We start from the raw sequence: 16164 nt of genomic DNA, 5'->3' as shown, positions 1-16164 counted from the left end.
TATTGTTGCCAACTTTTACTTCCCTACATTCCTAAAGAAAATAATGTACTTTTTACTCCATACATTTGCCCTGACATCAAAAAGTACTTGTTACATTTTGACAGGAAAATGGTCCAATTTACACACTTACTGCCTCTGATCTGGCGGACTCACTAAACAGAGAACATCCCTGGTCACCCCGACTGCCTCTGATCTGGCGGACTCACTAAACAGAGAACATCCCTGGTCACCCCTACTGCCTCTGATCTGACGGACTCACTAAACACAGAAGCTTCGTTGGAAATTATATCTGAGTGTTGGAGTGTGCCCCTGGCTATCCGCAAATACATTTTAAAAATAAAATAAAATTGTACCATCTGGTTTGCTTAATATAAGGAATTTGAAATGGTTTACACTTGTACTTTTACTTTTGATACATAAGTACATTTGAGATATTCCATTTACTTTTGATACTTCAGTATATTTAAAACCAAATACTTTTAGACTTTTACTCAAGTAGTATTTCACTGGGTGACTCTCCCTTTTACTTGTCATTTTCTATTAAGGTATCTTTACTTTTACTACAGTATGACTATTGAGTACTTTTTCCACCACTGAGGCAAGCAGATCAGAGATGTCAAGGTGGCACCCAAGCATATGCCATGTGTATATGTGCCACATACAAATACGTATGGTCATATTTTTTATGTTTTATTTCATTTGTTATCTGATGGAGCCATCCCTTGTATCATTTTCTAGGCCTCCCAGGTATTTGCATTTAAAGTAATGTATATGATTACTGCTGCTAGGGGGAGCTGTGACGTCAATGGGGGGCGTTAGTGAGATCGTGAGGTCTTAGAGGTTTCTTCTTCAATCTTGGAGAATGCCTACTACTGAAAACTAATAACGTTTCTCCGTCTCATCATTTGACCCTATTAATTCAGTTACGTAATGTGCAATATGACTCTCAGCATATTGAGGTAACATGGTTAACTACATAGTCCATGAGTTTGGTCACGTTTGAAGGCAATTGAAGGGAGTTTTAACAGAGTGATAAACTGGTTGGTATTTTCCCCATTGTAAGTAATGGAGGTTGGCTAGGTTGCTAATGGTTTACCTGTAAGAGAAGGGAACAAGATGGCGTCTGAACTTTCTGTACTTTTTTTCAACAACGTTTCAGATCCTATTTGTTTTATTTTCTATCAACAAAGACTCAGTTTAGTTCAGGTAATACATTTAAATATGTGATGTCACGATAAAATGTGTTAATATTTCTACAGAAATAGCATTTAACAGTTCGCAAGCTTGATGCTAACCATATTTAGCTTGGCTAAGCACTAGATAGCTCTAGGCTAGTTGATTTCAGTCAACGTCAGCTTACATGTTAGACATTTTAGATCCTATTTGTTTTATTTTCTATCAACAAAGACTCAGTTTAGTTCAGGCAATACATTTAAATATGTGATGTCACGATAAAATGTGTTAATATTTCTACAAAAATAGAGTATGGAATGTGGAGATGTAATTGTGATGACCCTCCCACTCTGTCTGCCGTATTCTCTCTTTGTTGTTTCCTTATTAGGATGCCGGTGGGCGGAGTTGGGAGGGTCGTCAGCTACATGGGAAACACCTGGGCCCGGTGTGTCCCAGGATAAATACACCACTTCCCCATTCATGGAGGAGACTCTCTCCATGCAGACACCTTTATAGATTTTGTTGTGTTTCTTGGTGGTTTTTTGGTTGTTTGCTTTAGCATCTTTCAACACCCTGCATTATCACCTTCATGCCTGCAAAACACTCACTTACACTACTAATTACTGATTACACACACCATTGTATATTATACTGATTTAATAAATATATATATATTTTGTTACTCCTTATCTCCATGTTGTCTCCCTTTTGTTACGGGCTTTGAGCCGGTTCGTGACATAATGCAACAATAGAGTTGTAATGGATACTTGGTTTTGATAACCAAAAAGATTAACAAAAGAGAACAGTATTTTAATACATCTTGGAGAATTCCTACTACTGAACACTAGTAACGTTTCTCCGTCTCATCATTTTACCCTGTTAATTCAGGTTTATTATCTGCTGACCACATCCCAGTCCGAGGCGTGTAACATATGTCAACAGGTGTCAAGGACTTGAAAGTTACAGAAATTATGTCAACTGTTAGGACAAGGGATAACAACTAAATGAAATCCAACTGATGCCATTGCATGAAGACACAAACAAACTGATATTCATTGATTATTTTTGACTGCTGTCATATTAAATATAATGCCATTGCTTTTGTGCTGAGTTTCACTATTTATCAAGGCTACTTCTACTTCTGAATCAGTAAGCTTGACTCTGAATCATGTGCAGTGTGACCACTGAGACTTAAACCAACTCAATATGAATCCTGAGATATACAGTTAATCAATTGTGGTGTCTATGAATAAACCCCAAATCAGTCAGTCTGGTCAGAGTGACTCTATAAAGACAGACTGAATCAACAGAGAGAGTTAGAGAGAGACAGAGAGCGAGAGGGAGATTGTCTAGACTCAGACTGTTTTAACATTTAACAGTCTTGGTTTGACCACCAGAGAAAAGAAAGAAAGTAGTTATGAGCTGAACAATATGCCAGTGGAAGGGAGGACAGTACCAAGTAACCCAATTGTGGTTTGTGACTATTATGATTTCTCATTGTAGCCAATTCAGTTGCAGTGGAATAGAAACTCAGTGGCACCAATTATGTGATCCAGACCCCAGATGGTAGGTGTTCTGCCCGTGTGTCATGTTAACATGCTGAAAGGGTATTATATGCGTGACTCTCCAGACAGCTCCTCAGGTAAGCCGGTCCAGCCCGTCTCCAGTGTGTCTGCGGTGCTGCTGAAGCCTGGCTGGGACCTAGAGGAGGAGAAGGAGGACGGGTTGGAGTTACTCCATACGTTACAGCAGTGTGAACACAACAAGTTACCCTCTCAAATGGAACATGTGGAGAACAAATCAAACGAATGATCTTATCCTGTTGATAAATATTTTTCTCAATGTGTTTCAGGACGTTCAAAGTCGCACGTCCATCTTGGAACATGACGTGGATGTGGGGAACGCTGCTCCTATTCGTCAGCATCCGTACCGGGTTAACGCACATAGTCCATCTGTAAATAGCCCACCCAATCTACCTACCTCATCCCCATATTGTTTTATGTACTTTTCTACTCTTTTTCACACCAGTATCTCTACTTGCACATCATCATCTGCTCATTTATCACTCCAGTGTTACTCCAGTTTCTTCTCCCGTAAGTTCAACTCGTGTCAGTCAAAGTACTCAACCATTGAACAAGAGACGCTGGCTTTCTTGCTGGCCTTACAGTTTATTGAGGTATATGTGGGCTCCAGTGCCTTGACTGTTCTGGTCTTCACAGACCATAATCCTTTAGTGTTTCTTAGGCAAAGGTACAATCAGAAAAGCTGCCTTATTCGGTGGGGTCTGATTGTACAGGGATACAATGTACAGATTCACTATGTGAAGGGTTCGGTGATCGTCGATGCTCTATCACGGTTCAGTAACTGGGGAAGCGTATTGTTTTTGTCGTTGCAAACTGGGAGTTTACAGGTTTTGCAGTATTTAATCTGTCTATGCACACTAGGTAAGACCTGGCGGACCACCCCCTGTATTGTGGTTAGTGCACCAGGTGGTGCTAAAGGTTAGGTAAGAAGTGGGAAGGCAGGTAAGGTAGGAGAGGGGACTCTTTAACCTCTAACTTTTCTTTGCTTTGGTTCCGTCCAGCCCCTTTTCCCCAATTTACCGTGTTTAGGAATAATACATTCCTGGTAAACTCTGTCGTCCTTCCCAGCACCTACGATCACATACCTTTTTCACTCCACGGGGAGTTGAGATGTAGCAGGGTGTTGCGTTCCCTCCTCCATGAGGCGAACATAACATTCGGTTACACATTTTTTGGTAATGCAGCTACCAATTTGGTAACGGAATTACAAGTTTTAATCACTTAATATATCACAAACAAAATCTGCATCAGAAAAATCACTAGAACTAATTGTGAGCTCCACCACTACTTGTTACTTCTGTGAACTTTCATTATCCCCCTCCTCACAAAGAGTTTTTGGTAACGGAATTACAAGGCACAAGACAATATTACCAAAACGATTTCTCCAAACCAAAATGTAAGTGTTGATAATAGTAGTCAGGGGTCTTTATGTCAACATGATTCTGGTTTTATGTAGTTCTGATATTGGACCTCTTTAGACTTTTTCTGGTGATGTTTTCTAAGATCCCTTTTCCATCTGTTTACCCAGAAATCAAAGCCTTCACTGGTTGAAAAATGTATCTATAATTACATTTATCAAAAATATACACTCTTAGATTTCATTTCACACCCAATTAAACATGCTCTTATGAACATTAAACAAATCAAAATCAAATTGTATTGGTCACAACACATTGTTAGTAGATGTTATTGGGAGTCTAGCGAAATGCTTGTGCTTCTAGTTCCGACAGTGCAGTAATATCTAACAAGTAATAACTAACAATTTCAGAAAAGATACCTAAAAGACAATCCTTTTACATGGACATTCTCTACTGTAACTCTAGAGGTACTATCCATCCCCAACTAGTAATAAAGTGGTCGGGCTGGTTGCTGCTGGCCTCTCCAGCTTCAACCTGAATCCCACCCATGATGAGAGGAGGTTTACTGGACACACAGGGAGAAACTACAGTCTGAATCACACCCATGATGAGAGGAGGTTTACTGGACACACAGGGAGAAACTACAGTCTGAATCACACCCATGATGAGAGGAGGTTTACTGGACACAGGGAGAAACTACAGTCTGAATCACACCCATTATGAGACTACCTTTAGAGCTTAAGGGTTTGGTTAATGTTAGGGTTAAGGTTAGGGTCCGTTTTAGGTTTTGGCCAGACGAGCTGTCAATGTGATGTTGGTCAGAAAAGTCCATGTAGTCTTTCCCTTCTCAAACCTGTCCTCCCCCAAACCAGTTCATATCATGTATTCCACCACCAGCACACCTGATTCACTAATCAGAGGTTTGGATGATGAGTTGACCAGTGGTACAAAGTGGACTGGATCTTGGTGAACTATGTGGAGAGTCTTCCAGGGACAGTACAGTACAGACTGAGAAGCTAACAACAGTGTAGTTTACTCAACTCATTCAAACTATCATGACTATTGTTTAGAGAGAAGATCTGCACAAGGGCATAAGGTTTAAGATATAGCAAGAGAGGACAATATGGTGCAAGGTAGCCAAAGTGGAATCAAAAGTCATAGGCCTAATCATCAATCAAATATGAAATATAAAACCCAAATATAATCTACATATAAAGACAACATGTCATCTACATGTGTTATAGAATAGCTCCCTTCTCACATCCCAGGTCATGTTTGGATTGGAACGTGACAACTCAACGGGCTATGCGCATCTCCCCAATAGCCTACAGACAACTTTTCTGAGTGCAATGTCATTAATGTGACCGATATGTACAGTATAATAGCATAGTGAAGAAGGAAAAGATCCCACCTCTGACGCACAGCAGAGACATCGCTGCTGAGATTTCTCCTGGAGCAAGAGTCCCTCAAGAATTTAAAAACAGTCATTGCGTTTCAATGAATGTCCTCCCCAAACGCTTGTTGCATCGTGAACTATCCTCCCAGTCCCTTGGGAGTTCAGCGGATGGATGATGCGCCGCTGCCATTTACTTGGATGAGAAGTTGGACGAACGCTCCTCCAGCTCACGATACGAAATGGTGGAGAACAACAGTGTGGTGATGTGTCGTTCACGAACGAACGGCTCTTTTTGAACGGATCTTTCTGTTTTGTTTGTAGCCATTAATCTGGCTCTATGATTTGGCTACTACTGCTTGTTGAGCTCAGAACAACGTTTTTTGTATATAAATTACAACATCATTATTAAAGGGGTGAATCCTCACTGCATAAATAATAAATAAAGACAACGTGGATTTATTTCATTGAACTTTAGGCCCAACAAAGACAAATCACACAAATAACCTTAGGCAAAAATACACGAAATAAAAGTCAAGTGAAAATAGTTATAAATGTCTTTATCAATTATGAGTAGCTAAACATTATCGACTTTTGGACACTGATGCGCAGGAGAACCCCTAGCTGTCAATCAAGCAGGAGCGGTGAACGGATTATGACGCTCAAGCGTTTCAAATGACGCAACAATACAGTTCCAGAACAGAGAAAGTTAATGCCGAAGATATTATTCGGTTCAACGCTAAAACTGAGGTTTGACACGTGTGATTTGAGGTGAGTCAAATATTTACAAAAGTTTACAATACATTAACCATCCGCTTAGTTATTTATGTTGCTATCAATCACTCCATCTGTATCTACTCTTCTGTCTGTCTGTCGGACTATCTGAGTTGTCTGTGTACAGTCTAGCCAGCATTTCCAGAAAGGTTCTTTCACAAAGTCTCATAGAAGGAGTGCTGATCAATAATCAGTTTGGTCTTTTAAATTAAACTGAATACGTTTTGATGGACAGGAGGCGACCTGATCCTAGATCAGCACTCCTACCCTGAAACACTTTGTGAACACAATCCAGGTGTACTGTGATTATGAAGTTGTGATGAGGTATTATTATATTAGTTGTGCTGATGCATGATGGGTTGTAGGCTAGAGCTTGAGGACTCAACTCTGAAGACTGTTTCTGAATTCACTGACCTGGTGAGTAAATGTTGTGTACAATGGCACCATGTAGTGACAGAAACATAGAAACACACATTGTTGCTGAACGAAGGCATCTCTTTATTTTCCAGAAATAAAACTTGTAGACCTTTCCTGCAGTCTCTGAGGAGATGGACAGCTCTTCTTCTTCTGGACGATCTCCGTCTCCTACTGGGACTGTCTTCTTACCCCCTCCTATCATGTGGAACAGTCTGTAAGTCATTCATCACATAACCTAGCTGTGGTCCAGGGCATTATGTGTGGCTTGCTGAAGGAAGGCTCAGTGTCTGCAAGCTGTACGTAACGCCCTGGACCAGAGTGACACATGACCCACCTCTGGCCATCATGGACAGTCAACTCATCACATTCACGTACTGTAAGTCACAGTTGTGTGACTTGTGTTATTAAAGACAGTTAAATTGAGCAGAAGTTTGAATTATTATTTTAATATTGTAGTAAATTGTCTGAGTTCACTTCCTAAGTAATGTGTTGACATTACTTTGCTCCCAGCTACAAGCAGGCAGAGATGGAGGTTTACTTCCCAAGAGAAGAGAAGAAGACCTGTACAGAGAAGGAAGCCCACATGCTTGAGTTGATGGGGAAGGATCGAACGATCCGAAACCAGAAGAAGGAGATGGACAGACTTCAAGTCTGCCTCTGGGAGGAGGAAAGAAGAAGAGGAATGGTGGAACGGAGAAGGACAAGATAATTGAACAATTACAGTCTGAGACAGACCATCTCCGAGCCCTTTTAAAAGATGAAAGGAGGAGAAGAAGAGTAGAAAGGGGTATCATGAAAGAGTGGAAGGCTGAGATCCTGAGACTGAGGGAGGCAGAGTGCCAGAGGGAGTCAGAGAGCCAGAGGGAGGCAGAGAGCCAGAGGGAGCCAGAGGGAGGCAGAGAGACAGAGGGAGGCAGAGAGACAGAGGGAGGCAGAGAGACAGAGAGATGCAGAGAGACAGAGAGATGCAGAGAGACAGAGAGAAGCAGAGAGACAGACAGAAGCAGAGAGACAGAGAGAAGCAGAGAGACAGAGAGCAGCAGAGAGACAGAGGGAAGTGGAGAGACAGAGGGAAGCAGAGAGAGCCACAGAAGCAATGGAGCACCAGAGAAAACTGCAGGAGATCCACAGACTCAAACAACTGCTGGATCTACTGATGGTGGACCTACAACTGGCCCACGTAAGACATGTCATTGTTATTATTAAAAGGCAGTGTATATTTACCCAGCTGAAAATGAATAGTGGCAGACAGCGGTACACTAACCCAATGTTAACTTTTATTCCTTTCCTTAACCCTTACCTTAACCTCACTGAAACTATACCTAACCTTTACCTTAACCCAACCCTAGGTCCTGAACCTAACCTTCATTTATCTCAACCCCTCTGCCTTTCTTCTGCCGGTTGAATATCCACTTCCTTATTAACGTCATTACTGTTGTTGTTGTTGATAACTGTATCTGTGCAGGTTGTAAATAACTGCATTAGTGAAGCATCATTTGTAGGAATAATTTCTACAAGCATAAACATCAGAGAAAACATTGTTGTAACATCACACAAATTGTAACAGGAATTTCTCAAACCCCTAACTGAATGGGCAAGAAGGTTGTGTGTTTGTATTTGTACACATTTTGGACATAATTGATTCCATGAAATGTCTCATAATTTTTCAAACCATGTCAATACATTAATTGACATTACATAAGTCATTTAACGCTCTTTTTTCAAATTGGTGAATTCACCTTCTGACAACCATGTTAATCATTAATTGACAATGAATTGTCCAGATGAATTGATCAAAATGACCCTGCTATTGATGTTGTCCAGTGTTTGATTCAATTACCTAGCTCTAGGTTGTATTTCTGTGTATAATTCTCTGCAAATCCTTTGAAAGTATGTCTTGGTAATAGGTTATCACTAATTGTACCTTTTAAAATGAAGCAAGAGATTGAGAGATTGAGGTTATGGCAGAAAGTCATGGAGGATCAGCGACCAAGACTGGCCTGGAACAACAAACCTATTGAGACAGGAAGAGAGAGGGAAGAAGAGAGAGAAAGGGAGATGGAAAGGAAGAGAAAAGCAGAACTGGAAAGACAAGAAATGAAGAAGAAAGTGGAACAGGCAGAAGAAACGATAAAAGCGTTAGAACGAGAGATTGAGAGATTGAAAGAGATTGAGAAGGAAATCATATTTGAAAGAGAAAGAGACATGCGTATTGGAGAGAATGAGAAAGTCAAACTGGTTAACGAAAAGGTAAAAGAGTTAGAGAGAGAGGTTGAGAGACTGAAAGAAGATATGACAACAAAAGAGATTCAATACAAAATCAAATTTGAAAGAGCGAAAGAAGCGTTTAGAAGACAGAATGAGAGAGTGAAACAGGTTAACCAAAATGTACTAGTGTTAGACAGAGAGGTTGTGAGAATGAAAGAAGAGATTAGATTGAAAGACGAGACTCAACCAGAGAGAACATTTGATAGAGACAGAGAGAGAGAAAATGATTGGAGACGAAGTGAAGAGGAGATGAAAAATAGAGTGGAGAGAGAGATGGAGATGGAGACAGCCCTCATTAATGACAAAAATACGTCTGAATTGGAGGAACTCTTCAAGAAAATCAAGGAACAGCGGATAGAATTAGAAAATATGGAAACAGACAAATATAAAGGGAAACAGAACCAAATGGACTTGGAGGAGAAGATGGAGGGTGAGCACAACAAACAGAAAGAGGGAGAAAGAAAGAGAACGGAGAAAACACCAAAACAGAGACAAGAAGAAGATGAGAAGAAGAAGGAGATGGAGAGAGAAGAAGAAGAGGAGAGATGCAAACAGAAGCAAATAGAGATGGAAGAGGAAGAAAGAGAGAGGGAGAAAGAGAGACAGAGACAGATTGAAAGAGATATTGAAGAAGAAAGATGTAAACAGAAGCAAATAGAGGTGGAAGAGGAAGAACGAGAAATGGAGAAAGAGAGACAGAGAGAGATCAAAAGAAAGATAATGGAGAAGAGACGGAAAATTATGGAAAGAGAAGAAGAGACACAGAGAAAGATTGAAAGAGAGCACGAAGAAGAACTATTTAAACAGAAGCAAATAGAGATGGAAGAGGAAGAAAGAGAGAGGGAGAAAGAGAGACAGAGACAGATTGAAAGAGAGATTGAAGAAGAAAGATGTAAACAGAAGCAAATAGAGATGGAAGAGGAAGAAAGAGAGATGGAAGAGGAGAAAGAGAGACAGAGACAGATTGAAAGAGAGATTGAAGAAGAAAGATGTAAACAGAAGCAAATAGAGATGGAAGAGGAAGAACGAGAAATGGAGAAAGAGAGACAGAGAGAGATCAAAAGAAAGAGAATGGAGAAGAGACAGACAATTATGGAAAGAGAAGAAGAGAAACAGAGAGAGATTGAAGAAGAAAAGATTTAAACAGAAGCAAATAGAGATGGAAGAGGAAGAACGAGAAAGGGAGAAAGAGAGACAGAGAGAGATCAAAAGGAAGAGAATGGAGAAGAGACGGAAAATTATGGAAAGAGAAGAAGAGAGACAGAGAGAGATTGAAAGGGAGATTGAAGAAGAAGATGTAAATGTAAACAGAAGCAAATAGAGATGGAAGAGGAAGAACGAGAAATGGATAAAGAGAGACAGAGAGAGATCAAAAGGAAAGAGAATGGAGAAGAGACGGAAAATTATGGAAAGAGAAGAAGAGACACAGAGAAAGATTGAAAGAGAGCATTGAAGAAGAACTATTTAAACAGAAGCAAATAGAGATGGAAGAGGAAGAAAGAGAAAGGGAGAAAGAGAGACAGAGAGAGATCAAAAGGAAGAGAATGGAGAAGAGACAGAAAATTATGGAAAGAGAAGAAGAGAGACAGAGAGAGATTGAAAGAGAGATTGAAGAAGAAAGATGTAAACAGAAGCTAATAGAGATGGAAAAGGAAGAAAGAGAAATGGAGAAAGAGAGACAGAGACAGATTGAAAGAGAGAACGATGAAGAAAGATGTAAACAGAAGCAAATAGAGATGGAAGAGGAAGAAAGAGAAGAAGAGAGACAGAGAGAGATGGGTGAGAATGAGAGACGACAACAACAAGATGAGAGAAAGAGAAAGTTTGAGAGAGATCAAGAAGAAGATATATGGAAACAGAAGCAAATTGACATGGAGAAGGAGGGAAGAGAGAGGGAGAACAAGAGACAGAGAGAGATAGAAGAGATACAGAGACGACAACAACAAGAGGAGAGACAGAAACAAAAGGAGAAGGAGAAAGAAAGGGAGAAAGACAATGAGAATCAGAGAGAAATGGAATTAAAAGATCAGCAACAGAAAGAGATGGAGAGAGAAAATATGATTATGAGAGAAAGGGAGGAAGCAGGAAGAAGAAACGAGGGGCAGAAAAATATTTTGGCGGAAGTTGAGGGACAGAATGAACTGGAGATAGAACAGGAGAGAGAGATGGAAGAAAAGCAGGAAGTGATTAAGGAAGCAGAGGAAGAGTACAGGGAAAGAGAAGAGAGAGGAAAGGAAGTAAGCATGAAGAAACATGTAGTAGTTAATGTTAAAGCAAAAGCACGGGAAGTCTTCAATAGGCGTAAAGAGAGGAGGTTAGAAGTGTTGAAGGGGGAACGAGAACACATAGAAAGAGGACAACAAATCAGGAGGGAGAAGGAGGAAAGACGGCTGGAGATGGAAAGAAAACAGGAGAGGGCAAGACAACAAGAGGAGCAGGATAAAAAACGAGAGATTGAAATTGCTAGACAGAAAGAAATGTTGAGACTAAGAGAGGAGGAGAGGCAGAGAGAGGAGAGAGAGAGGAGCAGAGAAAGAGAGCCATTAAATGCCATTTATCTTTAATCAGAGAGAGAGAGAAGATTTTAGAGGTAAAGAAAAAAAGAGGAGATGTCAGAAGAGGAAGGAAGGGAGATCCTTGAGAACAAGAGGGGTGACTTAGAGGGCACTGAAGAGGAGGAGGAGAAGGAAGATGACAAGGAGGACATTCTCCCACCTGACAAAAGTATCCGAAGGAGAGCTGTGGGCTGGATAAATAAGAAGTGGGAGAAGAGGAACCTCAGAAAGATAGAGAGAACGTATCAGAGAGAGGCTGAGGAGGGCTATAAGATCGTCCACATAGGTAAGACCTGTTTTCCCTCTACTTATGACATCATCCTCTTTAGTCTCCTCTACACACATACGTTCCACACCAGTCATCATGTTGCATCATTGTTTCAATATAAAACTACTGTCCAAAGAATATGTTAGCTGACATGGCTCATTGAGTGACTGACTGACATAACAAGAAGAATACTGCTGATGTAACAACCACGTTTTTAAATGGTACCTTGTGTCATCTACTAGTCCAACTCTCAAGACTAAGTAGAGACCCAGAAAGAGTTCCTAAAAAACACACACAAAAAATGGGGGGATCCGGGGGCTACTAGTGGCCATGGGGCCCTAAGCGATCACATATGCCCTGGCACTATACAAAGAATAGGTGCCATTCTGGACTCATGTTCAATTTAGGGCCAGGTCAATTCTGGATGGGGATTATCGCACTTTATTGACAAATTCCATGCCTTGCTCAACTGAAAAAGTAAAGAATCATTGAGATCCAATTGTGTTTTCTATTCTTCATTCCCTGTGTCCATTACATTTAAGTTGATACCAGATCCACTAAGTTGAATGTAAACTCTACTTCTTCTCCCCTTCCAGCCATCCCTGGACACACGAGGCTAACATCCACCATGACCCGGGCAGAGAGAGAGAGGGAGAAGAGGAAGGAGCTGCTGAAGGCTGAGGAGAGAAGGAAGAAGATGGAGGATTTCAATAAGCAGTGGAGAGAGCGGTCCCTGCTTAAAAAACACACTCATCAACAACTGAAGGAGGAGAGGGAGAAGATGAAGGAAAAGTACCTGGAGCAGATTAATCTGGAGGCTGATGAGCAAATCCAGAAGTTCAGCACCCAGTACATCACCCGGTGTCCAACCACCCAACACAGCCACGACTACAACCAAGGTCAGGAATTGCCGGTGTGGGCGACAGGCCAACAAGTAAGCCAAGAGCCTGTTGCATCTGGAGATGGCCAGCAGGAGGGGCCAAGGAGGCAACAGGCATGGGCAGAGAACCAGGAGGGGAGTTCAGAGAACCAGCAGGAGGGGCCAGAGAACCAACAGGAGGGGCCAGACAGCCAGCATCTAGAAGCTCCAAAAGGGATTGAAACATCAGAGCGAATCTCCAAGACCAAGAAAAAGCCAAGCATCTGGAAGAAAATTAGGATGGGGTAAAGAATGTTTAAACATCTATTCATGTTTTACACTGTTTATATATGTGTTGTCACTTTAAAAAATGACATTATCCAAATGTGAGGTCTTAGTGTACATGCAACACACATGTAAATATATAGATACTTACCTGTCTCTGTGATGTCTTACAGCCTTCCTGATGTGCTGTCTGCCTAGAGCTGGAACTCGATGAAGCCACAGTTCCACTGAGGTTACGTTGGTAATTAAAAGTGTCGGCCAATAATTCCTCCTCCTCTTTAAGTCATCAAGCCACATTTCCTCCTCAAAACATTATAGTCTCCTCAAGCCAGCAAGTATCCTCTTTATCAGGCAACAAACCATTGAAGGTCAGTGACTCTCCTCCCCAGAGCAGAGACTCTCATCTTTATCCAAGTTAAATTAATCTCTGATCACCACCTCTACAGTCCTAGAAAATATCCCAAAAATGGAAATGGTTTAAACAGAAGTCCTCCCCTCAGACCAGTGGCTCCACAAACCAGAGTTTCTCATCTTTATTCAAGTTGAATGCAACTCTGATCATTTCCACCACCTCTCCTGTTAAGGAGGTGCTGAAAAGGAGGTCTGGGAGGAGGTCTGCAGGTAGCCTGGACTGGACCGGTAGCAGCTAAGTTGCTGGCTCCATCTCCGGGCAGAGCTGCTCAAGTCAGGCCAGTGATGTTTGATGTCATTTTGGTTGCAAAGTTTTACTCTTTAATAAAAGCAGTTATTAAAAAAGCAATATTGTTGTTACGGTGTGGATTGTTTTGTTATTTATTAGAATTGAAACATCCAGTAGTCATGGTAGATGTTAGACTTTCAATGAGACACCTAACATTCCATCAGTTTGATACAATGTGTGACATGTTATATTAGAGAGGAGTCCTCTATACACATCTATTTTAGACCATAGGAGAAATATCAGATTGAAATAGCTTCTCTAAGAGTCTGAGGAGAGAGCAACAGTAGATGCATCGTTAGCTCTCCCACCTCCAGTTCAGTACTTGGGTCATTCCACCAATTGAGTACCTCTTGGGGAGTGTAACTTTTATTTCACCTAATTCTAACATTCTGTCATAAAAAGCACATGTTCAGCTTAATAAAAAACATGTTTTCCCATCTCAAAAGTAACAAATACATACTATAGCAAGTGCCTATTAAGTGCCAAATAAAGTGACAGGGTTGACTGTAACAGAGTTGACTATTTCATTTAGAATCAACCATAGATCCCCATGTGACTGGGGGAATGGAATGCAAGCTTACCAAACACATGTAAATGGTTTAAACATTTCTAGACTGTCTCTCTATAGGTAACAGGGTTGATGTGTTATAATTCACCCACCCAGTGGTGATTGCAGCATGTACATCTTGGTGGGGAAAACTCCTCCAAAATGTTTTAGTTGAATGCCAGCAAAGCCACTACACAACACAACACTAAACAATACATTAATTGCACTATAACTTTAACAAACGATGCCCACAAACTGTTAGGGTCGACATAAAGCTGTCCAACAGCAGAGCTTTCTTTTCAGCACCATGGTGTCACGGCTTCAATAAGTAGTGAGTGCAGGAGTCAGGCGCAGAGAGCAGGGTAGTTGAAAAGATGTGGATCTTTAATATTCCCACATAACCAGAAGACGGTAGCGTAAAGTCCCAGTCCAACCAAACAGGCTGACTGATAGGAAAAAGAAACCACAAGAATAATCAAACACCACAAACAGAGAAACAAGCACAAAACAAATGTGGGTTTAAATAGCCCACAACCAAACCTAAACACAAAACAGGTGCAACACAGACAACTAAATGAAACAGAGGGGATCGGTGTACAAACTATGGAACAGGCAAGGGGACAACGAGTGGACTACAGGATATCTTGTAACTTAGATTAAGACATAAATGACAAGAGCAAGGATATTGATAATTTAGTAAAACAATATAACCATTTGTTCAGCACTTTTGAAATGAACAGCGACAGAATTTTGAACATGGGCCATTCTTACAGTATTCTCCCTGTACACCAAATCATAACTGCATATAAGCAGACAATGAAAGCTCTTTCCTCCCTTACAATATCATGATGATTACATGTTCTCTAAAACAGGTTATAGTCTACATGTGCATCATCAAGTCAGAGCAGTAGGCTAAGTTATGAGAGGGGAAAGGGAGTTTGATGTTGGCCGCTGCCCCACCACCAGAAAGCACTAAGCTGGGCAAAACTTGTTTAAATTGTTTTTGACACAGTTTCTTGAAAATAACCTCAAATGATTTAGTTCAGAGTTTCCAGTTGTTTTGATTGTGACACATACTAATGCCAAAATAACATGCAAAGCAGGCAACATATATATATATTGTTGTTAAACATGATTTAATGGGCTCAAAACGGGTGTGACTCCTTCCCACCTGCCCTAAATGATGAATACGCCACTGACAACACTATAATCAAAGATGATTCTATGATGAATACATTATTATTAAAAGATGAGCTCAACGTTTTTATTGGTGAATCAAAATTGAATGATTTAATCATACAGTGTTTTACAGAGGTGAAGTTAGCTTTATATTAAAGATTCAGACTTTGCTCTTCAAACCTCTTCAACGGAACATGCAAGGTTGACTAGGCTACCGGGGGCGGCAGGTATCCTAGTGGTGGGTCAGTAACCGAAGAGTGTTGGGTCAGTAACCGAAAGGTTGCTAGATAGAATCCCCGAGCTGACAAGGTAAAAATCTGTCATTCCTCCCCTGAACAAGGCAGTTAACCTACTGTTCCTAGGCCATCTTTGTAAATACGAATTTATTCTTAACTGAATTGCCTAGTTAAATAAAGGTTAAATGAAAAAAACATATATAAATGTAATAGTCTAAATTGGTTGATGATAGTGAATAAATTAAACCCCTTGTTTTTACCATTCGGTGTCATATTCACTTTTTGGAGGTGAAATGTAGCTAAAAATGGGACATCCTCTGCTCAGAGGGTTAAGGGACCGTCTTAAAACTGCATCGCATACAATTGCCTGTATATGAAAAATATCAATACCTTCTCAACGACATGAAATAGAGATCTCAAACAAATTTGACACTGATAAGAGACCTATTTTCTCGAATGCAACATTTTTTAAACTTCTATAAAATCTACTAAAAGTAAAACAAATTACTTTACATAAAAATACTTTTAAAAAATCAATATCTTCCACCCCACTAGACTTTCATGAATAC

The 16164-nt window shown here is 40.5% G+C and overlaps 1 long non-coding RNA gene across 1 annotated transcript; it reads right to left on the bottom strand.

Annotated features, from left to right (window-relative positions):
* Nucleotides 1–12316: 12316 nt before the first annotated feature.
* LOC135545418 (uncharacterized) lies at nucleotides 12317–13654 on the bottom strand. Its single transcript, XR_010456464.1, has 3 exons — nucleotides 13085–13654; nucleotides 12586–12932; nucleotides 12317–12466 (listed from the first exon to the last, which is right to left on the bottom strand). It is a non-coding gene; the product is annotated as an uncharacterized LOC135545418 (long non-coding RNA).
* Between the last annotated feature and the right edge of the window lie 2510 nt (nucleotides 13655–16164).

This window comes from Oncorhynchus masou, chromosome 1 (assembly GCF_036934945.1).
Source record: "Oncorhynchus masou masou isolate Uvic2021 chromosome 1, UVic_Omas_1.1, whole genome shotgun sequence".
Taxonomy (NCBI): domain Eukaryota; kingdom Metazoa; phylum Chordata; class Actinopteri; order Salmoniformes; family Salmonidae; genus Oncorhynchus; species Oncorhynchus masou.
This window is presented reverse-complemented; position numbering and strand designations above follow the sequence as displayed.